The following is a 24,209-nucleotide window of genomic DNA, read 5'->3' as shown; positions in this document are numbered from 1 at the left end:
ACTGGCCAACTCTCAGATTTTATAAATGGCCGCACAGAAGGTAATATTTTAAATTAAGAAAGCATCGCATGGCGCAAACGAACTCGTTTCATATTACAGGATCACATGAGCATGTTCATTCAAAAATTACATCCTTGGCACACTCATCTGCCACTAGGCGGGAACCCTTCAGGACACTCTCATAATAATTCTCGAGGCAGTGATGCTCCTTGCCCTCCGGCGGCCCCTCCTTCACGAGCTTCACGGCGTCCAGCTTCGCCCAGTGCACCTTTGTCGGGCATAAGCCCTACGTGCACCCTCGATGCAGACGGACCGCTTGATGACTTCCGTGGGCAGGCTTCCACAAGCCGCCTCACCAGGCCGAAGTAGCTGCCGGACAGGGGCTCGCCAGGCCACATCCAGACTATAAGGACCCTCATGGCCTGTTTGGCTGCCTTGTGAAGCTCGACCAACTGCTCCAGCTGGTCGCTCAAGGGCACAGGGTGTTCGGTCCCAGTATACTGAGACCAGAACAACTTCTCCATTGAGCTCCCCTCCTCAGCCCGGTAAAACTCCGCGGCATCCAGGGCACTGCGGGGAAGATCTGAAAACACTCCTGGAGAGCTCCGAACTCGGGTAAGAAAAAGGAAAGTCTCCTTCATGTGCTTGCTTTGCATAATGAATGCCTTACCCGCTGCTATCTTCTTCATCGCATCAATTTCCTGGAGGGCCTTGTGGGCTTCAGCCTTGGCACTCCGGACGCTTTCAAGCGCCTGCGCAAGCTTGGACTCTCGCGTCTTAGAGTCAAGCTCCAAGGACTCGTGCTTTTTGGCGAGAGCCTCTTGCTCTTGCTGCACCTTGCCTACTCGGGCTTCTTGCTTCTCCTATTCAATGCGTTCTTTGGCCGCTTTGTCTTCGGCCTCGGACAACGCTTTCCTCAGGGTCGCCACCTCGGTCGTGGCCCCTGACAAATCCATGATGACCCTATTACATTACACCCGAACTTCTTTTTAACTATATAGACAAGGGTATTTCTTACCTTTGCTCTCTTCGAGCTGCCTCTTGGTAAGGCCGAGCTCGTCCTCGGACCGCTTCAGGTCCTGCTTCAGCGCAAAGACCTCCGCAGTACGTGCGGCAGTGGCCAGCAGTGAAGCCTGCACATACACATAGACATAATCTATTTTGACTCCTGAGTCATCATTCGATCCTCTATTCGGCTTTTCTTCGCGAATGCCGAATAGAGCATCAGGGGCTACTATCTATGCGGTAATATTTTCTTATATTTTGGTTGCTTACCTCAAAGCCTGTTAGGAGGCTGGTGCAAGCTTTGGTCAGTCCGTTTTTGGCGGACTGAACCTTCTCGACCACCGCACTCATGATAGTGTGGTGCTCTTCTTCGATGGAAGCGCTGCGAAGCGCTTCCAGCAGGTTATCCGGTGCCTCTAGTTGGACAGAGCACACCGGCACAGATGGTTGGCCCCCCTTGACGGGGGACCGCCTGCCGGAGTCCGGAACCATCAAAGGTTCCGGCGTAGTGTCCGGCTGGGGCCCGAACTCGAAGCCCGTAGGAGCCTCGCTCCCTTGGTACCCAGGGTCCGGGAAGTCGCCGCAAGGCGCCCCCAGGACCACCTCCCCTTGGCTCGGCGCCTTTTGAGACAACACCTCGGCGTTGTCTGTAGGGCAAGGGGTGGAAGCGGTCGGAAGAGAACTGCTGTTCATATCCGATGAGTCCAAAGAGCCGCTCGACGAGGGTACGTCGAGATGAGCTTGGGATGCACTGCATAATCATGTTCGGCATGAGGAAAGGCAGTACAATAAAACATACCATGAAGTGCTATGGTGTCCGGACACTTACGACTTCGCCAGGGGCTTGTCCCTGGGTAGCCACTCGTCGCCGCTGTCGTCGGCCGTCGTGGCACAGTCCGGAGGGAGGGTTCTTCCCTTCTTGGACCCTTCAGCCTCCCCGGATGGGTCGGCCTTCCTTTTCTTGTCTCCTCCAGCTGGGGGGAGAACTTTTCTCCTCCTCCTCGTTGTTTCCGTGGGAGGAGTGCACGTCGGAGTCATCGGACGATGAGTCCGATACAACCTTGCACCGGAGACCCTTTCGGGTCCCTGTGGCCTTCTTCTTGGCCTTCTTTGCCGGCACCTCGTAAGGTGCCGGAATCAGCATCTTCGTTAGAAGAGCATCTGCAGGATCTTCGGGCAGGGGGCTGGACAATCAAGCTGCTCCGCTTTCTCTATCCAGTCCTGTTAATGACATGGAAGCTTAGATCCAGCACATAACTAAACCGGGGCAAATAAATACCCTGAGTGATATAAAAGCCTACCGGATTGGCGTGGCACTTTGTGATGAGTCCGCGGTCCTCGTGAGGGAGGGTGGCATCTCGGTGCTCTTGAACAGCACCCTCCAGACATCCTCGTGTGTCGTGTCATAGAGCTCTCGCAGCGTCTGGTGCTTGGCCAAGTTGAACTCCCACAAATTGAATGCCCGTCTTTGGCACGGAAGGATCCAGCGGAAGAGCATAACCTGGACCACATTGACAAGCTTGATTTTTCTGCTCATCATGTTCTGGATGCAGGTCTGGTGTCCGGTCAACTCTACCGAAGAGCCCCAGGACAGGCCCTTCTTTTTCTAGGAGGTGAGCCGCGTGGGGATTCCGGATCGAAATTTGGGGGCCGCTACCCAGTTGGAATCACGCAGTTCGGTGATGTAGAACCACCCCGATTGCCACCCCTTTATGGTATCCACATAGGTGCCCTCGAGCCAGGTGACATTAGGCATCTTGCCCACCATGGCGCCTCCGCACTCTACTTGCTGGCCTCCCACCACCTTCGGTTTGACATTGAAGGTTTTCATCCATAAGCCGAAGTGGGGCCTGATGCGGAGGAAGGCCTCACACACGATGATAAACGCCAAGATGTTGAGGATGAAGTTGGGGGACAAATCATGAAAATCCAGCCCATAGTAGAACATGAACCCGCGGACGAACGGGTGGAGAGGAAATCCCAGTCCGCGCACAAAGTGGGTAAGAAAAACTACCCTCTCATGGGGTTCGGGTGTTGGGACGATCTTCCCCGCATTTGGCAGCCGGTGCGCGATATCCGCAGCCAGGTATCCGGCTTTTCGTGAGACCATCCTCTTGCCTCCTGCTCCGGACATGCTTGGAGTGGTTTGAGAAGAAGAACGCGAGCTTGGGCGCTAGAGCTCGAGTGTGCGGGAATGGGTACGCGAGGAAGAAGAAGTCGTGGGTGGAAAAAGTAAATATTTGTCCCTTTATAAGGGCGGAAGAGGCGATGTGCCTCCCACTTGCCTGGCAAAACTGCTTATTCCCCAGGCGCCGTAATTGATGGCGCGGTTGGGTTACCCACGTCTGTATTGATGAGAATCCCGTGATAAGGGGAACACGATCTCTGCTTTGACAAGACGTGTCAAGAAAATTGCCTCGCGATATGTGCGAAGCTGGTTGAGAAAAGCGGTTCGAATAATAACCGGGCCATGTGATGATGTCATGCTGTCAAAACGTGTCAACAGATTAAATTTGTGGAAATATTATTCTCTCTACGGTGGTATGTGGAACTTATTTTGTAGGGTCGGACACTATCCTTGTATTCAAATTCTTCAATGGTGTATTCGGAGGAGGAACCCGCCTTGCAATGCCGAAGACAACACTGCGCGCCGGACTCATCGTCACTGAAGCCTGGTTCAGGGGCTACTGAGGGAGTCCTGTATTAGGGGGTCTCCGGACAGCCGGACTATATCCTTTGGCCGGACTGTTGGACTATGAAGATACAAGATTGAAGACTTCGTCCCGTGTCCGGATGGGACTCTACTTGGCGTGGAAGGCAAGCTAGGCAATACAGATATGTATATCTCCTCCTTTGTAACCGACCTTGTGTAACCCTAGCCCTCTTCGGTGTCTATATAAACCGGAGGGTTTTATTCCGTAGGACAAGATACAACCAGACCAAAGCCTAGCTTCTAGGGTTTAGCCTCTCTGATCTCATGGTAGATCAACTCTTGTAATACTCATATCATCAAGAACAATCAAGCAGGGCGTAGGGTATTACCTCCATCAAGACGGCCCGAACCTGGGTAAAGATCGTGTCCCCTGCCTCCTGTTACCATCCGCCTTAGACGTACAGTTCGGGACCCCCTACTCGAGATCCGCCGGTTTTGACACTGACAGACATTATTATACTTTGAGACATTAGTGGCTGTGGGTGAGCGGAATTAAAGGGGTGGGCGTGTTCGACAGAGAGAGCGTGTGTGTTTCTGTGTGAGAGACTTGTAGGACGGGGTAGAAAGACGATTTCTAACCTTGACGGAGGGAGAGAAATACACGAAGTGCGCGTGTGTGATTCTGATGCCCATAGGGAAATGAGATATGTATGCATGTGAGAGAGATTGCACAATTCATTCATGTATCACTATCTACGATCGTGGACATGCATCGCTTGAACATAAATCAATATCTACTTCGTATCGTGGCCAAAGGTACAATATCGATTCAATGCTATAACGAGTGGACACTCACGTATCACATTTTTTCTATTTAAATAAACCTTTCAGTTGTGCATGCCAAAGTTACAATGATGTTTCTTCAAACAACCAATGTAGCTATCATGTACATGCACCATTGTTACTCTTGCATTCAAAATCATTAGTCTTGGATGATTTAAAGTTCTATTATGAAGTAATATATGTAATATTCATATATGAATTCAACGGGTATGCAATTTATGAAATGGAGGCTATGTAATCATATGAGGTAACACTTTTAAGTAGTGAACTACAATATCCATTTCTTTTTGTGTGCCTCTACACGAACATGTCAATGCATTATGTTTAAAGTAAATAACCAACTAAACTAAATTATCTATTTACACGAGAAATACATAGGCTGAGCGTTTGATCCCTTTTTTGTGAATGCGCCACTACACCCGTACAATTGGCCACGCCCGTGTGAACGTCCAAGTTATCGGCGCATCATCCCGAGTTATTGTCTTTTTTTTCTAGGGTGGACTTCACACCAGTTATTAACTGCTGATGCGTGGCTCGTGTACACAGTCTCGCATGACCTTCCCGCTAGCACGGTCCAAAATTAGTTGAAACTGGATACGAACGATCCTGCGGGCGGCAAAATCTCCCGCTTCCTTCTAAAATTTCCGCCACCTTAGTCTTTAGCATGCGAAATTCCCCTTTTGTCCTTGGTGCACGGAAACCAACAGTTACAATACCGCCCTCATCTACATAATAGGTCGGGGCTGCTTTGGTAACTTCCGGTTCCCCCACTACACAGCACCCCCATTTCCTCTCCCCCTCCCGCGAAAACGACTAACTCCACAGCAGCAGAGCATCTCACATCACGTCATCCATACTTCATCGGCCTTTCTCCTCTCCCCTCTCAAAACCCTAGACTGCTCATCCACCGGCGTACCAGAGCCCATTCACTGCCAGCGGCGTCCACCTCGCCGGATCTGCTTCTGCGGCCGCATCTAACCCTCCCACCTCCCCTAAAAACAAGTAGACTGCTCATCCACCACTGTACCACAACCCATTCAGTGTCGGGCTTGTCCATAGCGCCGGATCTGCTTCGCCGGTACTCTCGTCAACCGCAGTGCATCTGCAGCGGCTCATTCGTACTTCCCACCGGAGACGCTTCGTCCACCCCCCCCCAGCCGCCCCACCGACGCCCCCGTCGATGGCCTCTGATCCTCTTCCCCGACACCTTCCTAAACCCTACCAGAGGCGCTTCGCCAACACCATCATCAACCCCACCAGAGTAGCTTCGCCTATACCATGTTCAACCCTACCGGGGCCGCTTTGCTAACTCACAAGTCCACGGCCTCAGATCTGCTTCCTCGCACCCTCATCCAACCTACGGGAGCAACTTCTGACGCCCCGTCCACGGCCGCAGATCCGCATCGTCGACACCATCCTTAACCCAACCACCGGAGCAGCTTCACCTACGCCCTCGCCCACGGCCACAGATCTGCTTTGCCCACACCGTAGTCCACCCTACCGGAGCAGCTTCACCTACGCCCTCATCCACGGCCACAGATCCGCTTCGCCCACACTGTAGTCCACCCTACCGGAGCCGCTCCACAAACACCCTACTCCATGGTTCTAGATCTCCTTATAGGACCCCGATAGCCAGCGCAACATCATCACCCTTGACGTTTCTAACCTGATTCCCACCGTTTGGCAAGATGCCAAGCACCCGCCATGGCCTAGGTACTTGTCACCTTTAAACTCGTCCAGCATCACCTGCCCGGTGTACTTCAAATATACTAACAGGCTGTTGTTACCTATTATGCAGCTGGCAAAAACTACAAGGGCGATGTTTCTTCTGGATCTAACAGCTTGGCCAATCAAGATCCTGGACCGAGGCATTGCTATGATCTTGTAAGCGTGTCTCTCTCTCTCTTGTATTGTTCTGTGCCTGCCAGCGTGCTTTGCTAGGATTTTTAACCAGTAATCCCTTTGTGCAGACAATGATTTCTACTACTGGCTGCTAAATTAGATATGTAGATGTCATACATGATACTACCTCGTACCTCCGTTCCTAAATATAAGTCTTTCTAGAGATTCCACTATAGGCTACATACGGAGAAAAATGAGTGAATCTACACTCGAAAATGCATCTATATACATATGTATGTGGTCCATACTGGAATCTCTACATAGACATATATTTAGGAACGGAGGTAGTACATTACACAAAATCGTAGGTGGCATGTAGGAATTCGAGTACACTACATTAGGCTCCCTTAGAGTGCCTGCTAGTCCAGCACACAGAGTCATGGATAGTTTATGCTACGAACACAATCATTAATTGGTGGTTTAAATATGCGCAAGGGATATGCAATGTATTATCATGTAGAGATTTCTGAAATTAGCCGTGTTAACTTGCAGATAGGGTTACACAATGAAAAAGTACAAAATGTATGTGGCAATTTCATGGAACATCACAAAAAAAGGAGAGCTAGCGGTGAGCCTATACAGTGTGCTATGGTACGTCACTCCTCCATTGCAATCATCGTGACATGTTATTTGTATGTCAGTTCTATTGGCCAAGTTTCTTAGGGATAGTTATTATGAGTTATCCAAAGAAAATAAGCACCTGTGAATATAAGCTCCATGTGATAAGCCAACCAGTTCTTTTCATTGCATTTTCAGCTTATCTTTGGTATGATCAGTGAAAAGTCTAGATTGCATTATATTTTTTCATTTTGCTGCCCCTATGAAAATTAATTTGACTTGCAAACATCACAAATTGAACCCAGTGCAGTAATTAATATGATAGGAAAACAGACCTTCACTATTTGCTCAAAATGCAAATACAAAGATACATCTACTTGGCACAATCTACTTTAGTCAATGTTTTCCATCGAGATCCCATTGCCTAATTTAAACGAAAAATGCATGACCCACATTTAAATGAAGAACAATTATTTATTGAAATTCGATGGTCCAAGTGGCTGGTTATTATCATATAGCAGCACCACCTGAAAGCATCATATAACAACAGCAGCTCATAGAAAATCATCATACAGCAGCAGCAGCAGTGTGCAATTCATCATATACCAGCAGCAGTTCATAGCAATTCATCATATAGTAGCAGCAGGAGCAGCTCATACCAATTCATCATATAGCAGCCGGAGGAGCAGCTCATAGCAATTCATCATATAGCAGCAGCAGGAGGAGCTCATAGCAATTCATCATATAGCATCAGCAGGAGCAGCTCATAACAATTCATCATACAGCAGCAGCAGGAGCAGCTTATAGCAACTCATCATATAACAGCAGCAGCTCATAGCAATTCATCATATAGCAGCAGCAGCTCATAGCAATTCATCATATAGCAGCAGCAGCTCATAGCAATTCATCATATAGCAGCAGCAGGAGCAGCTCATAGCAATGCATCAGATAGCAGCAGCAGAAGCAGCTCATAGCAATTCATCGTATAGTGGATCAGAATGAAAATTTGGCAAAAAATCAGAGGAGATCCTCACCTTGTTGGATGAGCTCATCCTTCAACAGCACCTCAAGGCCACTGCCTGGGAGGTGGGAGGGGGAATAAGGTTCCTTCTACCGCAGTGTGGCATCAGCCGTAGTTGTGCAGTGCCTGCTGGAGTAGTGCGTTGGATGAACCACAGTGGAGCAGCTGCTGGAGACCATGAGAATGAGGGGCGGCACTAGAGGGAGGAGAAGCCAGGGAGATTTTCCCCTACCCGCTGGCCATGTAGCCTAGCTGGACAAAGCATCGTCGAGGACCAGGCCAGATGGGACCAGTGGCGACGGCTTGCTGGAGGAACCCTAGTGCTGCAGGCAGGGTATCGAGGTAGAGGGAAAGGGGAGAGGAGATGCAAGCAGGCAGGGCAATGAACGATTGCGTGTTTGTTTTTACTTAAGGGTGGGGTGTGATGCGGGCGTCACCAGTTGCATTTTGAGTGTAATATAGGCAGACAACAGAGTCATTTCACTATTTCCCTTCCCTTCAATTTTAGTGAGGTTCTACCTGAAACACCCCCCTCCAAAGCGAAATTAGTTAAGCCCAAGCCCATAACTCAAAAATGACTTCTTTACATCTTTTATGGCTTATTTTGACAATAAGCCCTGAAAAGGCGGAATAGAACTGGCCCTTAACATGCAATTCAATTGTGCGTGGAATGATGAATCACTCATGCCTGCTATAGTGTACATTTAGGCATCATCATACATGGCATAACCTAATACATGTGCATTCCATTGTAGAATTTGGAATATGCAATGTTTATGTTAGTTCATACGTTGCACATGATGTTTAAATGCCCCATAAATCTGGTCGGTCAAGTGATGGTCTTTAAACCTCCTTCTTTGCTTCTTTTCTTGATATGTAGGATTTGCTCACACATCTGTTCAATTGCTTGTTTGCATCAGCCAGCCATACTAGGACTGTTTGCTTTGATTACTTGCTGTTCTTGACCTAACACTCTAACAAAGCTTGTCAACGATTTAAACACTAAGGGCTGCTATAGTGGGGCCTTTTCTAACTCATAGGTGACATAAAGATTAGGTTGTACACTAAAGTAGGCTCTCAAAGAGTACCTGGAGATCCAGTTCAAAGGTATGCCTAGTTTTTACATAGTGCAGACATAGTAAATGCTCATTTCATTGTGTGCAAGTGTAAGAGATGTTGTCGGATCACGGGTTCCGGCAGACCCTTAAGGTTCGAACACTGGGGTGTGCGCGGAGATCACGCCTTCTACCTCCCCGTCTCGCAAAGATCTAAACTACTGAAAGAACTGCACAAGAGACGCAAGATTTATACTGGTTCGGGCCACCATTGTGGTGTAATACCCTACTCTAGTTTGTGGTTGGTGGATTGCCTCCTGGGGCTGATGATGATGAACAATACAAGGAAGAACAGCCTCGCGAGGGTCTGTTCTTGGCTGGGGCGATGAACTTCTAGGAGGAGTTCAGTCACCCTTCTCTCTCTCTCTCTGGTTTCTATCCGATGTCTCTTCCAGATCCTCGATATTCGATGTCCGATCCCTCTACTCTGGGGGTGGCTAGTCCTATTTATAGAGGCCCTAGTCCTCTTCCCAAATATTGAGCGGGAAGGGAGCCAACAATGGCGGGCTAATTTGAAGGGGGACATCTAGTACACTTATCCTGACTAAAGTTGGTCTTCGCCTGCCAAAGGCTCTGTGGTAACGCCGTGCTGGGCTCCATGGTGACCTCCGTCTCGTAGTCCTCCTGGTCTTGGTCTCGTTGCACCGAAATGGCAACCTTTGCCTGATGCCTCGGTACTCCGCGGCTGCGCTTGCCCCCTTTGCACCAAAGGGGAAAGAAGGACGCTGCGGGCGCTGGCACCCGCTTGGCGCCCTGAGTCATCATGGCTTGCGTCATGGGCACCTCGCGAGGTACCCTGCCTTGATTTCTCCACCTCCTCGCGAGCCAGCCTGAGGAGACTGTGCCTGAGGAAGCTCCACATCATTCGCCCCGCGAGGCTTGGCCCCTCGCGAGGGTCTTGAGTCTTGTGTTGATGAAGATGGGCCGTGCTGGGCCCCCATTTGAGCCACGCCGCAGGCCGCAGGCAGGCAAGTCTAGGGACCCCCGTTCCCAGAACACCGACAGTAGCCCCCGGGCCCGAGGCGCGCCCGGACTTGGCCGTGCTGATAGGCGAAAGGGCAAGGGCGAAGCGCCGCGGGCCCTAACAGCCTGCGGCCTTGGGCGCCGCGTGGCGGTTGATTGGACGTGGGCGTCTCCACTTCTCCACGACACCTCGGTGATCGCGCGAGTTGGGCAAGTCCCTGCATGCAGATCGTGTCATGATTACCTGTGATCGTGGAGGCCGGCGGTTGGCCTTCGCCGGTTATAAGTATGGAGCGGTGCGTGCCCTTCCAGTCCATCTCTTCTTGTTTTCTCCTTTGCCTCAATTCTTGCTCCGCCTTGGTGTGATGGCTCCACCGAGGAGGTACTCGGCTGCGGAGAAGGGGAAGGCCCTCCAGGTCGATCCGGCCTCTCCCCCGCCCAAGCGCGGTCGTCGGCGCCCTCGGAAGCATCCGGTGGCCGCCCCGGTAGCGTTTGGTGGTCATGTGGGCGGGTCCCAGCGCGGCGGCGGGCGAACCGCTGTGGCCGAGGGACGCGCCTGGGTTGCGCGCTCCCCCAGGCCGCGCTTTCGCGCCGCGCAGGTGCTGCCGGAGTTCGTCGTCTGGTCGGCGGAGCCGACTAGCGCCCGGCTCCAACTCCCTCGCTTCCTCCTTGGTGAACTCCAGGCCGGTGCTCCTGGCGGCCTCTGGCTCCCGGCGGAGGGCTGCTGCAGCAGGTCCTCATGGGTCGCGCTGGAGGTCTCCGCCAACGGGGGCTTGGCCTTAACTCGTGGCTGGCAGGCGTTCGCCCGCGCTCGCGACCTGGGGCGCCGGTGCACCCTGCACTTCAGGTTTGACGGCGACGCCACCCTCTATGTGAGGGTGTTTGGGGAAGATGGTCGCCGCGCGGGGTGTTGCCCTGAGGACGACGACCGCGGCCGGGGGCCCCGCTCCGACGGTGATGGAGGAGATAGCGCCCGCGCGGATGGCGGCGTCCGAGACTCCCCGAGCTTCGTCAACTCTTCCTCAAGCGACTCCTCCAGCGGTGGCCGCAGGCAACCCCCGCGCCGTCGAGCTAGCTTGGGAGGTGGTGGTTCGTCCGCCCGCCGTCGTGCCCCAGTGAAGCGCGAGAGGGAGTCTGCCTGAGGCCCGGAGGCAGCCCGGGTCGTCTCCGCGGACCGATGTGAGGAGGGCCACGCCGGGCTCGTCCTTCCCTTTTCCTTTTGTTCCCTGCGTAAGACAAAACAGCTGCATGGAGCCCCGCTGGGGCGTGTTGGGAATTATTGCCCTTTTAGCCATTACCTTGATCTTATTTATGCGCCTCTTAACTACACGCCTGTGCGTAGATAGTTTTTGACCCCTACCGGGGGGGCAACCGACCCAGGCCCTGTGTGCGTGTCGCGGTGCCCGAGGGGCACGGACTAGAGGGGTGCTCCTGTAACGTGCCCGGGCCATGAAACCTTCCAGCGGCTAGAGCAGAAACGCTTGCGAGGGCGTTTGAGTACCATCCCTCGCGAGGTCGTTTATGAGAGAAACCAAAGCGAGGAGCGAAAATTGACGAACCACAAATCAGCAACAGCGATAACTTCAATAAGACTTCAAATGCAAGTAAACACGTCAACTGCGGAAAGCAAATGAAAAAGCCGCGTCCGGCACCTAATCTAGTCTTCGACGTCTTCTCACCAGCGCGGAGCTAAGTGCTGCCACTGGGCATGGGAGGGAGCCCCAGGGCCTGAGGCCGGCGCTCCTGAGACTCCGGGGCGTGTACAGCCCCACTCATTATTACATGAGAGTGTCACGGGGCGGCTAGCTTCACAGGCATTGGCCTTGCTTCACAGGCTCCGGGCCTTTTCCAAAACGCGATAGCTTCACAGGCACTCGCCTTGCTTCACAGGCTCTGGGCCTTTCCCAAAACGCGATAGCTTCACAGGCACTCGCCTTGCTTCACAGGCTCTGGGCCTTTCCCAAAACGCAATAGCTTCACAGGCACTCGCCTTGCTTCACAGGCTCTGGGCCTTTCCCAAAACGCGATAGCTTCACAGGCACTCGCCTTGCTTCACAGGCTCTGGGCCTTTCCCAAAACACGATAGCTTCACAGGCACTCGCCTTGCTTCACAGGCTCTGGGCCTTTCCCAAAACGCGATAGCTTCACAGGCACTCGCCTTGCTTCACAGGCTCTGGGCCTTTCCCAAAACGCGATAGCTTCATAGGCACTCGCCTTGCTTCACAGGCTCTGGGCCTTTCCCAAGACGCGATAGCTTCACAGGCACTCGCCTTGCTTCACAGGCTCTGGGCCTTTCCCAAGACGCGATAGCTTCACAGGCACTCGCCTTGCTTCACAGGCTCTGGGCCTTTCCCAAAACGCGATACCTTCACAGGCACTCGCCTTGCTTCACAGGCTCTGGGCCTTTCAGGGGTAGAACCTCCGGAGGTGCTGGATGTTCCACGCGTTCTGGACCGGCTCCCCCTCTTGAGTCTCCAAGCGCACGGAGCCTCGCCTGGAAACATGAACAACCTTGAACGGGCCCTCCCACATGGGAGAGAGCTTGTGCAGCCCCTCCCTGGAGAGAACCCGCCTGAGTACGAGGTCTCCTACCTCGAGGGTCCTGGGGTGGATGTTGCGGCAGTGATATTGTCGTAGCGCCTGTTGGTACCTTGCCGCCCGCAGTGCGGCTTCCCGGCGGCGTTCCTCCCCCAGTACGAGGTCCATCCCCCGCATGGCGTCCTGCTGCGCCTCGTCGAATGCCAGGACCCGTGCGGAGCGACGCCTGACCTCGTGAGGAAGGACTGCCTCGGCTCCATAGACCAGGAAGAACGGGGTCTCCCCAGTTGGTTTGGTCATGGTTGCGTGGATGGACCACAACATGGACTGGAGCTCGTCGTACCAACCTCTGCCGCAGGCCTCCAGCTTCTTCTTGAATGTCCTGGTCTTGAGGCCTCTCAGGACCTCCGCGTTGGCTCGTTCGCCTGCCCATTGCTTCGCGGGTACGCCACCGAAGCGTAGCATATCTGCGTCCCAAGGTTAGCACAGTATGTTTTGAAGAGATTACTGGTGAATTGTGAACCGTTGTCCGTGATGATGCGATTCGGCACCCCGAACCGGCTGACGATACCCCTGATGAACTTGACCGCGGAGCCAGCGGGGATGGTACGGACGGCCTCCACTTCTGCCCACTTGGTGAACTTGTCAATGGCGACGTAGAGGTAACGGTAGCCCCCTGGCGCCCGAGGGAACGGGCCCAGAATATCCAACCCCCAAACTGCGAATGGCCACGAGATGGGTATAGTCTGCAGGCCCCCTGCCGGTTGATGGATCTGCTTGGAATGAAACTGGCAGGCCTCACAAGCCTTTACCAATTCGATTGCGTCGTTGAGCGCGGTGGGCCAGTAGAACCCACTACGGAATGCCTTGCTGACGAGGGTCCGTGATGATGAGTGGTGTCCGCAGTCTCCGCCGTGTATGTCCTCCAGTAGTTCCTTTCCTTGTTCCCTGGAGATGCGGCGCAGAGATACATCGTTTGGCCGCTTCCGGTAAAGTTCTCCATCTCTGATGCAGTATGCTGTGGCCTGCTGCGCCACACGCTCCGCTTCCTCTTCCTTTTCCGGTAGGGCCCCTTGCGTTAAATAACTCCGGAGTTCTGCGATCCAGCACTCCTCCTGAGGTTCCATCGTCAGGAGCAGGCATGCTCCTGAGGTCGGTCCACAGACCGGGGCTCCCGAGGCTGGCGGCTGGGGGAGCTCCTCTCGAGACTGAGCGGTGTTTGATAACGTCGGATGTGCTGAAGGTTTGAAGAGTCGCTCTTCGAAGACGCCGGGTTCCTGCGGCAACCGCCTGGATGCCCGTCCGGCTATGTTGTCAGCTTCTTGATTGGTGGCTCGGGGCATGTGCTTTAGCTCCAGCCCCCAGAACTGCTTTTCCATCCTGCGGACCTCCGCTAGGTAGGCCTCCATATGCTCGTCCTTCGGCTCATACACCTTGTTGGAGAAGTTGACTAGGAGCTGCGAGTCGCCCTTGATGGTGAGGCGTTTCACTCCCAGGGCTACTGCGGCCTTCAACCCGGCTATCAGTCCCTCATATTCTACTATGTTGTTGGAGACCTTTTCACCTTGCTGGAAACAGAGCTGTACGGCATAGTAGAGCTTATCCTGAGTGGGTGATATCAGCACCGCACCAGCCCCCGCGCCGTGCCTGGAGAACGCCCCATCGAAGTACATGACCCAGCATTCCGGCGCCTCACTCCCTGGAGAGAGGGACCGATCCTCGTTGTCCCTGAGGCCTGGTGCCTCCGCCCATTCCGCCACGAAATCCGCCAACGTTGCTCCTTTGATGACCCTGGTTGTGCTGAACTCGAGCTGAAACGCCTGCAGCTCCATGTTCCACTCGGCGACCCTTCCGGCATTGTTGAGGAAATCGTTAACTGGTAGCTGCTCGATCGGCTGGTGAGTAGGGGATTAATAGGCTAATCGGCAAGTTAATCGTCCATTTAATCAATTAATCGGACGATTTATCAGGAAATCGGCTACTCGGGGACCCTATGAGTAGGGATTAATCGGCAAGTTAACTGGTTAATCGGATGAATTCTTGAACAGGGCTTCCGGCTGAGTTAGGGCTCCTGAGCACCCTCTCCAGGGGGTACGATGAGACGACTTTGATGGGATGAGCCTGGAAGTAGTGACGCAGCTTGCGCGAGGCTACCAGTAGCGCGAGGAGGAGCTTCTGAGGCATTGGGTACCGTGCCCTCGCGTCCCGTAATACCGTGCTAACAAAGTAGACTGGATGCTCAACAAGGCTGAGAGCATCTGGGGTCGCGGCGCCCTCGGGAGGTAAGGGCGCCTCACGAGATGACGTGGCCTCGGGAGGTGGATCATCCGGGCGTGCGGCCTCTCCTGCCTCCGGTGCATCCTTTGGCAGCTGACCCTCCTAAACTGCAGTTGTGGCTTCTGCAAGCTTTCCTTGTTCCCGTTTTGTCTTGCCTCGGGCTACCGTCGCGGTCCTGACTTGGCGCTCCTCCCTAACCGCCACCAGGGCTGCGCTGGCGGAGTAGGGAGTTGCGGCGAGGTAAAGCAGCAGGGGCTCTCGAGGGCGCGGAGCCACCATGACCGGGGGACTGGTCAGGTACCTCTTGAGATCTTGAAACGCCTTATCTGCCTCTTCAGTCCATTCAAAGGGCCCCTTTTTCTTCATCAGCTGAAAGAAAGGCAGCGCTCGCTCCCCCAATTTGGAGATGAAGCGCCCTAGCGCGGTCACGCGCCCAGTGAGCTTCTGCATTTCTCTGAGGGTCTTTGGCGGACTCATGTCCTCGACCGCCTTGACCTTCTCGGGGTTGGCCTCGATGCCTCAATGGGACATGAGGAACCCCAAAAGCTTGCCCGAGGGGACGCCAAACACACATTTCTCTGGGTTGAGCCGCAGGTTTACTGCGTCGAGGCTCGCGAAGGTCTCCTCCAGGTCTTGTATCAGGGTCTCAGCCTCCCGAGATTTCACTACAATGTCATCAACGTAGGCTTCGACATTCTTTCCGAGTTGCGGGCCCAAGGTGATGTGCATCAGCCGCTGAAAGGTTGCCCCTGCGTTACGCAGTCCGAACGGCATGCATGTATAGCAGTATACCCCGCACGGGGTCAAGAAGGCGGTCTTCTCAACGTCTTCTACCGCCATCTTGATCTGGTGATACCCGGAGAAGGCGTCCAGGAAGCATAGCAGGTCGCACTCCACTGTGGAATCGACGATCTGGTCGATGCAGGGGAGCAGAAACAGATCTTGCGGGCATGCCTTGTTGAGGTTGGTGAAGTCGACACACATGCGTTCCTTCCCCCCTTACTTGGGCACAACGACAGGGTTGGCCAACCAATCCGGGTATCGGACCTCGCGAATGACCCCAGCGGCTTCTAGCTTGCGGGTCTCTTGGACAATGAAGACCTGCTTCTCCACGGACTGCTGCCTGGCCTTCTGCTTCACGGGGCGCACATTTGGGCACACGTTGAGGTGATGCTCGATGACACTCCTGGGGATCCCAGCCAGCTGATCGGGCTCCCAAGAAAATACCTTCTTATTCGCGCGCAGGAACTTGACCAAGGCCTCCTCCTGCTCAGGCTCAAGGTTGGCGCCTATGGTGAAACTGGCACTGGAGGACCCGTCCTCGTCGACGGGTATCTGCTTGGTTTCTGCCTTGTCCTGGGTGAACAACTGCTTCTTCTTGGCGGGCGCATCCCCCTTGGGCTCAGGGGTCTCCGCGTTGACGGGCCATGCCGATGCCGCCGTCTTGAAGGCGAGCTTGATTACTCGCAGGGCGTCCCCGGTGTCCCTGTGCACGGCGAGGGTTCCGCTGCTCCCAGGCATCTTCATGAGGTTGTACGCCGGGTGCGTAGCGGCCATGAACTGAGCCAGTGCCAGGTAGCCGAGGATGGCGTTGTAAGGGAGGCCGATGGGGGCGATGTCGAAGTCGACCATCTCCGTGCGGAAGTTGTCATAGGCGCCGAAGGTTACCGGGAGCCGGATCTGTCCCAGGGAGTCGGATGATCCGCCCCCGATGCCCGAGAAAGATCGGCTGGGTCGCAGCTGCTCCTGGGGTATGTAGAGGAGGTTGAAAGTCTCGACCGAAAGCACGCTGAGGCCCGCGGCGCCGTCAGCGAGGGTTCGGGTGACGGCCACCTGCCAGATGGTGGGGGTGCACAACAGGGGGAGCGCGCCCGAGCCGACCGGGTTGGTGGGGTGGTCCTCCGAGCTGAAGGTCAGACCGACCTCGTGCGCCTCCCGGTCCGGGGGAGCCCCCTGCCGTGCGGAAACGGTGCTAACCCGGCGGGCAAAAGGCTTGACGTGGCGACTCGTGGGCGGGGCCGCAACGACCGGAGGCGTCGATGTTGCGGTGCAGTTACTCTGTCGCGTAGGCGGATGCTGGGGTAGTGCTCGCCGCTCGTTTCCCGCCGGGCCGGTGGCGGTGTTGACGGCGGGCGACGGGGGACAACGAGGACGTCCGCCAAGGGGCGCCGTCTGGGCGACGCGGGAAGCGATGGCAGCCCGACGCTCGGTGTGGGTCCGACGAGCGTCGGACATGGACGCGACGGTCGAAGGAGAACGGGGCGGTGGAAGACGAATTCCGGCGCACCCCTACCTGGCGCGCCAAATGTCGGATCACGGGTTCCGGCAGACCCTTAATGTTCGAACACTGGGGTGCGCGCGGAGATCATGCCTTCTACCTCCCCGTCTCGCAAAGATCTAAACTACTGAAAGAACTGCACAAGAGACGCAAGATTTATACTGGTTCGGGCCACCATTGTGGTGTAATACCCTACTCCAATTTGTGGTTGGTGGATTGCCTCCTGGGGCTGATGATGATGAACAATACAAGGAAGAACAGCCTCGCGAGGGTCTGTTCTTGGCTGGGGCGATGAACTGCTAGGAGGAGTTCAGTCACCCTTCTCTCTCTCTCTCTGGTTTCTATCCGATGTCTCTTCCAGATCCTCGATATTCGATGTCCGATCCCTCTACTCTGGGGGTGGCTAGTCCTATTTATAGAGGCCCTGGTCCTCTTCCCAAATGTCGAGCGGGAAGGGAGCCAACAATGGTGGGCTAATTTGAAGGGGGACATCTAGTACACTTATCCTGACTAAAGTTGGTCTTCGCCTGCCAAAGGCTCTGTGGTGACGCCATGCTGGGCTCCATGGTGACCTCCGTCTCATAGTCCTCCTGGTCTTGGTCTCGTTGCACCGAAATGGCAACCTTTGCCTGATGCCTCGGTACTCCGCGGCTGCGCTTGCCCCCTTTGCACCAAAGGAGAAAGAAGGACGCTGCGCGCGCTGGCACCCGCCTGGCGCCCTGAGTCGTCATGGGCACCTCGCGAGGTACCCTGCCTTGATTTCTCCGTCTCCTCGCGAGCCAGCCTGAGGAGGCTGTGCCTGAGGAAGCTCCACGTCGTTCGCCCCGCGAGGCTTGGCCCCTCACGAGGGTCTTGAGTCTTGTGTAGATGAAGATGGGCCGCGCTGGGCCCCCATTTGAGCCACGCCGCAGGCAGGCAAGTCTGGGGACCCCCGTTCCTAGAACGCCGACAGATGTGGCATGTTTCATTATGTGGTGTTGTTTTGTTATAATCTCATCCTTTTGTGTTCACAGACTGGAAAGTATGTTTATCTTCCAAGGAGACGAGTAACTAGTTTGTGTCACCTTGTAGAGGGGGGCAATGAAGATAAGATTGAGGATTTCCAAGTACAAGATGTTAGGAAGGAGCCTTGCAAGAGAAGTAGGAGATGTGCTGAGCCTCTTCAACCTGTTAAGGTAAGTCACTGTATCCAACTCAACAGTTCAATTCCTTGTTTGTTTTAGGCATAGTTAATTTGCTCTTTTCAATTGCTTTATTTATCCTTAGTTAATGAGATGCCCAAAGAATGATGCCTGATGTTGGGTACTTGTATAACTATTAGTTTACATAATTAAAGGCCTTACCATTTAATTACTCTGCGGAAGTGTGTCTGAACCTTTGAACTCTATTAACCAACTATTATTAAATGAGGCTCACAATCTAGTTTATACTAGGCTAATGATTGCATAGTCTTGCTTGCTGTAGTATGTTTGTATGAAATCCTCTGTTGTTCATTATGCTCCCTAAAACTTTAATTGAGCTACAGAATGGCCAACTGCTTGCTTACTTCTACGCAACGTGTTGTCTAAATTTGTAACTTGTTTGTGTTTTGGATTGGGCCCCAACATCATTCTCCTCTGGTGAGCTAAGAGAGATTTTTGTATGCAGGCTGCACAGACTACCTTTTTTATAATTTTTAAAATATCACCTGCTTATGCTTCATGACGTGTAACATTATTGTTAGTCCTGTTTTGCCATGTACAAAATAGTCTGGCTTGCTCGCTTCACTGTTGTAACTATATTTTTGCCCTAGTCATGTGTACTTACAGAAACATTTCATGATGAAGTGACATCAACACAAAGATCTGCGAGCAGTGCGGCATGGCTGTTACCGAATGATTATGGATTGGAATTGGAATGTGCTGATGTTCTCGAGCATCAACTAGAGGTGGCAAGACAACGTGTACATGATTCTGAACGTACAATCAACAAGTTGAGATTGGACATGTAGGTATTAGATGCAGGAGTCAAAAAAATGAAACAAGACACTGAGGTAACAACAAAGGAATTGGAGATTTTGCAGACTGAAATTTGTGCTATCTAAATCCGGCCAATCCTATTTTCTGAAGAGATTATAGTTCAAATGGTAAGTTATGTTGATGCGCGTCCATGATGTATGAGTTGTATTTGCACAGTGTATGTAATTTGTTGTTTTTGTATGCTTTATTATCACTGGTGCCGAACCATAATGCCCAGTGGGTATAATCGGCTGTAATTTCTTTATTGTATAGTGTAGGATTATTCTATGTTCTATGCCTTAGTCTCTTTATTGTATAGTGTATGTTTTTTAGAGGTGATAGTATAGAGTAGGATAATTCTTTGAATATGCTATGTCGTTCAAACGGGGGCCAACTCGCCCAAACGTTGTAGTGACCATGGCAGCCCACAGGCCGTACGATCCATGGGCCATCTACGTGATGGATGATCCATGGCCTTCTATGGGCTGTCGGATCTGTGGGCCTTCTATGGGTCGTCGGATCCATGGGCCTTCTATGGGCCGTCATATCAATGGGCCTTCTATGGGTCGTCGGGTCAATGGGCCTTCTACATCCCGTAGGATCCATGGGCCTTCTACGGGCCGTCTCATCTATGGGCCTTGTACGGACCGTACAAGGGGCCGTAAATGGGCTAGAGTTGAAATCGTCCATTCATGGACTGACCATAACGGGTCGTCGTTAATCAACTGTATTTGATGATGCTATGAAAACGGCCCAACGTATTAATGGGCCACAAATGGGCCGACTGTAACCATGGGCTGAATTTGGGCCACAAGCAGAAAATGACAGTAACGGGCCGAAAGAAAACGAATGCTACAAATGAGCCCAAGAATAAATGGGCCCTGAGAAGGCCGAAAGATAACATGGGCTGGAAACGGCCCAACAGAATAATGGGCCGTTAATGGGTATAAAGTGATACATTGTTCATTACGGGCCAGTTTTACCACAGGCCGTTAATGGGTCGAGGGTTACTAAGGGCCTCATATGGGCCGAAAGACGCCATGGGCCATACATGGGCCGGTAGTTAAAATGGGCTAGAATTATATTGGACGGCCCAGATGACGCTAGTGGGCCTAATTCGGATAGGCCGTAAACGGGCCCTGGGTTAGCGGGCTGTAAATGGGCTATATGTGAACAGGCCATTAACAGGCTTGCCATGGGCCGGCCCGCCACCTTTTGACCAAGTCGAACGGGCTGGCCTTTTCATAGGAATGGGCCTCTGTTGGGCCGTGCCACGTGTCGACGTATCATATGCGCTTTGGGTCCAATGAGTGGATGACATCTGTCCCAACGGCGAGCCGACACGTGTTCCCTCCAGCCAATGATGATTTGACACGTGGAAAATCCCCATTGGTCGGGGCTGTTAATGGGTTATCGGATCCAAAACCGGACCCGATAGCTTAACGGCATTCCGTTACGGTGGATGCCACGTGTCGGTCACCCTTGACGAAAGCACTTCTGTGACGCGCGATTTATCGTCATGGAAGTGGACACTTCCGTGATGATAATTTTGGTAATGTCATGGAACACTTCTACGACAGCACAGGTATTACTATCTTGATTCTGTCATAAAATTGTCATGGATGTACATGCATGAAAGAAAACATGACCTACTATGACAAACACGTATCATCACGGAAGTGTATTTTTTTGTAGTGATTTCATCTAGCAATTCTCTTTGAGATTTAGCAACTTGTTATAACTGAGTTTGAACCATAGAAGCATGTCTTCCAACACCTCTAACATCATTTGAGATTCTAAATAACAAGTCACTCAAGCAAGCAATCATATCAGAATTATATTTCAATTGTTTCATAACATTTTCATTGAAGTGATCTTCTTTTCTAATGTAGTTTTCATACTCATAAACGCATTGGCTAGGGTGCACATTGTGAGGATTGTCATTATCATTGAACTTCATTAGAGAATTTACCTCTACTACCTTAGGCAGTGGTGGTGTATTAAGCCCATGTATTTCTTCAATAGGAGGTAAATTTTTGACATCCTCATCTTTAATACGTTTTTCCTTCATAGATTTCTTTGCCTCTTGCATATCTTCAGGACTGAGATATAATATACCCCTCTTTTTCGGAGTGGGTTTAGGCGGTGGTTCAGGAAGAGTCCAATCATCATAATTTTTCAATATATTATTCAATAATTCTTCAGTCTGCCCAACAGTTTGTTCCCTGAAAACACAACCAACACAACTATCTACGAAGTCCCTAGAAGCATCGGTTAGTCCATTATAGAAGATATCAAGTATTTCATTTTTCTTAAGAGGATGATTGGGCAAAGCATTAAGTAATTGGCAAAGCCTCCCCCAATCTTGTGGGAGACTCTCTTCTTTAATTCGAACGAAGTTAAATATTTCCTATAAGGCGGCTTGTTTCTTATGAGCAGGGGAATATTTTTCACAGAAGTAATAAACCATATCCTGCAGACTACGCACACAACCAGGAGCAAGAGTACTGTACCAAGATTTAGCATCACCCTTTAATGAGAACGGAAATAATTTGAGAATAAAGTAATAACGAGTCTTCTCATCATGAGTGAAAAGGGTGGCTATGTCATTCAACTTAGTAAGATGTGCCACAAAAATTTCAGTTTCATAACCATGGAAAGGATCAGATTCAACCAAAGTAATTAACTCTGGGTCGACAGAGAATTCATAATCCTTATCATCAATAAAGATCGGTGAAGTAGCAAAATTGGGATCATATTTCATTCTAGCATTAAGAGATTTTTATTTATACTTGTATAATAATTTCTCTAGATCATCTCTATCCTTACAAGCAAGAGTATCTCTAGTTGTCTCCTCATTCATAACATAAACTTCCGGTACCTTAGGTAATTCATGTCTAGGAGGGATAGTTCTAGCAGGTGTTTCAGGAGTTTCAGTTTCAAGCTCATCATCAGATTCAACAACATCATGTTGTATTACTCTAGCAATTTGTTCATCAAGAAAGTCAACAAGTGGCACATCATCATTATCAAGCAAGGTACTAGCATCATCATAAGCACTATCCATAATAGAAGTAGCATCATCAATAACTTGCGACATACCGGAATTAATAGCATGTGGTGGTGTTGCAAGTTTACTTAGAATAGAAGGTGAATCTAAAGCAGACCTGGATGGCAGTTCCTTACCTCCCCTCGTCTTTGAGGGAAATATCTTAGTCTTGGCATCCTTCAGATTCTTCATAGTGATAAAGTGGTAATAATCCCAAGTGACTCAACAAATATAGCTATGCTTCCCGGCAATGGCGCCAGAAAAAGGTCTTGATAACCCACAAGTATAGGGGATCGCAATAGTTTTCGAGGGTAGAGTATTCAAACCAAATTTATAGATTCGACACAAGGGGAAGCAAAGAATATTTGAAGGTATTAGCAGCTGAGTTGTCAATTCAACCACACCTGGAGATTAATTATCTGCAGCAAAGTGATCAGTAGCAAAGTAATATGATAGTTTTGATAATAGTGACAGTAGTAACGGTAATGGTAACAGTGATAGCAGTAATTCTGTAGCAAGTGTAACAGTGATGATAACAGTAGTAACTTAGCAAGAACAATATAAGATAAATTTGTAGGCATTGGATCGGTGACTCGTTGGATGATATTCATCATGGGACAGTTATAGCCTAAGGCGTTACGGCACTAGCTCCAGTTCGTCAATATAATGTAGGCATGTATTCCGTAAATAGTCATATGTGCTTATGGAAAGGACTTGCATGACATCTTTTGTCCTACCCTCCCACCGCACTGCCGTCAGCTGTCTTTGCCGTCTGCTGGCCTCGGATGGCGGACAATGTAATCATTTGCCGTCCGTGTCTAAGAAGCCGACGATAAAGAAGGCCTTTGCTGGCAGGTGTCGGTGTCAAAACCGGCGGATCTCGGGTAAGGGGTCCCGAACTGTGCGTCTAGGCCGGATGGTAACAGGAGGCAAGGGACACGAAGTTTTACCCAGGTTCGGGCCCTCTTGATGGAGGTAAAACCCTATGTCATGCTTGATTAATATTTATGATATGGGTAGTACAAGAGTAGATCTACCATGAGATCAGAGAGGCTAAACCCTAGAAGCTAGCCTATGGTATGATTGTATGTTGTGATTGTTGTGCTACGGACTAAAACCCTTCGGTTTATATAGACACCGGAGAGGGTTTGGGTTACACAAGGTCGGTTACAAAGGAGGAGATATCCATATACGTATTGCCTAGCTTGCCTTCCACGCCAAGTAGAGTCCCATCCGGACACGAGACGAAGTCTTCAATCTTGTATCTTCATAGTCTAACAGTCCGGCCAATGGAGATAGTCCGGCTGTCCGGAGACCCCCTAATGCAGGACTCCCTCAGTAGCCCCTGAACCAGGCTTCAATGACGATGAGTCTGGCGCACAGTATTGTCTTCGGCATTGCAAGGCGGGTTCCTCTCCAAATTCTGTGTACCTGTCGAAATAATGTCCGGTTTCTTGTGAATGTTTGTACTCCTCGGCTTCCACGCCCAATAATGGCCACTTTCCATGTGTCGAGCGAATGTGAAGAGCTAGGGTGTTTTCATATTTACCCCCTTAGTTGTTTGAATGAGCCGCCTATTTAAAAAGACGAGGATTCAGATCCAAATCACACCATCCCCCCTTGGCGAGCCTTCATCGGAGCGCACCCGACAGAGATCCATTCCATCATGGCCGGTCGACGTAGCTCCTCCTCGCGCACCCCTAGCTCCAAACCGGGAGATTGGGAGAGATGTTCCATCCCACACAGCAAATTGGTGATGCTTTAGTCCAAGCGATTTCTTCCCCCAGTGTACCTGGTCCCGGTTCGAGCCGGGCTTGCCACCTACAATGGCGGAGAGCAAGCGGAGAGTCGTCCCAATCCCTCCAAGGGAGAGCGGGTATGCCTTGTCCCTTATTTGGTAAGAGGGCACGGATTCCCAATTCATCCGTTTCTCCGGGGGCTTCTGGAGTTCTACGGCCTCTAGTTGCACAACCTTACGCCTGCCTCCCTGCTGCATATCACGGGATTCGT

This window comes from Triticum urartu, chromosome 4A (genome assembly GCF_056163025.1).
Source record: "Triticum urartu cultivar PI428250 chromosome 4A, HENAU_Tu73, whole genome shotgun sequence".
NCBI lineage: Eukaryota > Viridiplantae > Streptophyta > Magnoliopsida > Poales > Poaceae > Triticum > Triticum urartu.
The sequence above is the reverse complement of the archived record's forward strand: the minus strand, read 5'-3'. Positions refer to the sequence as shown.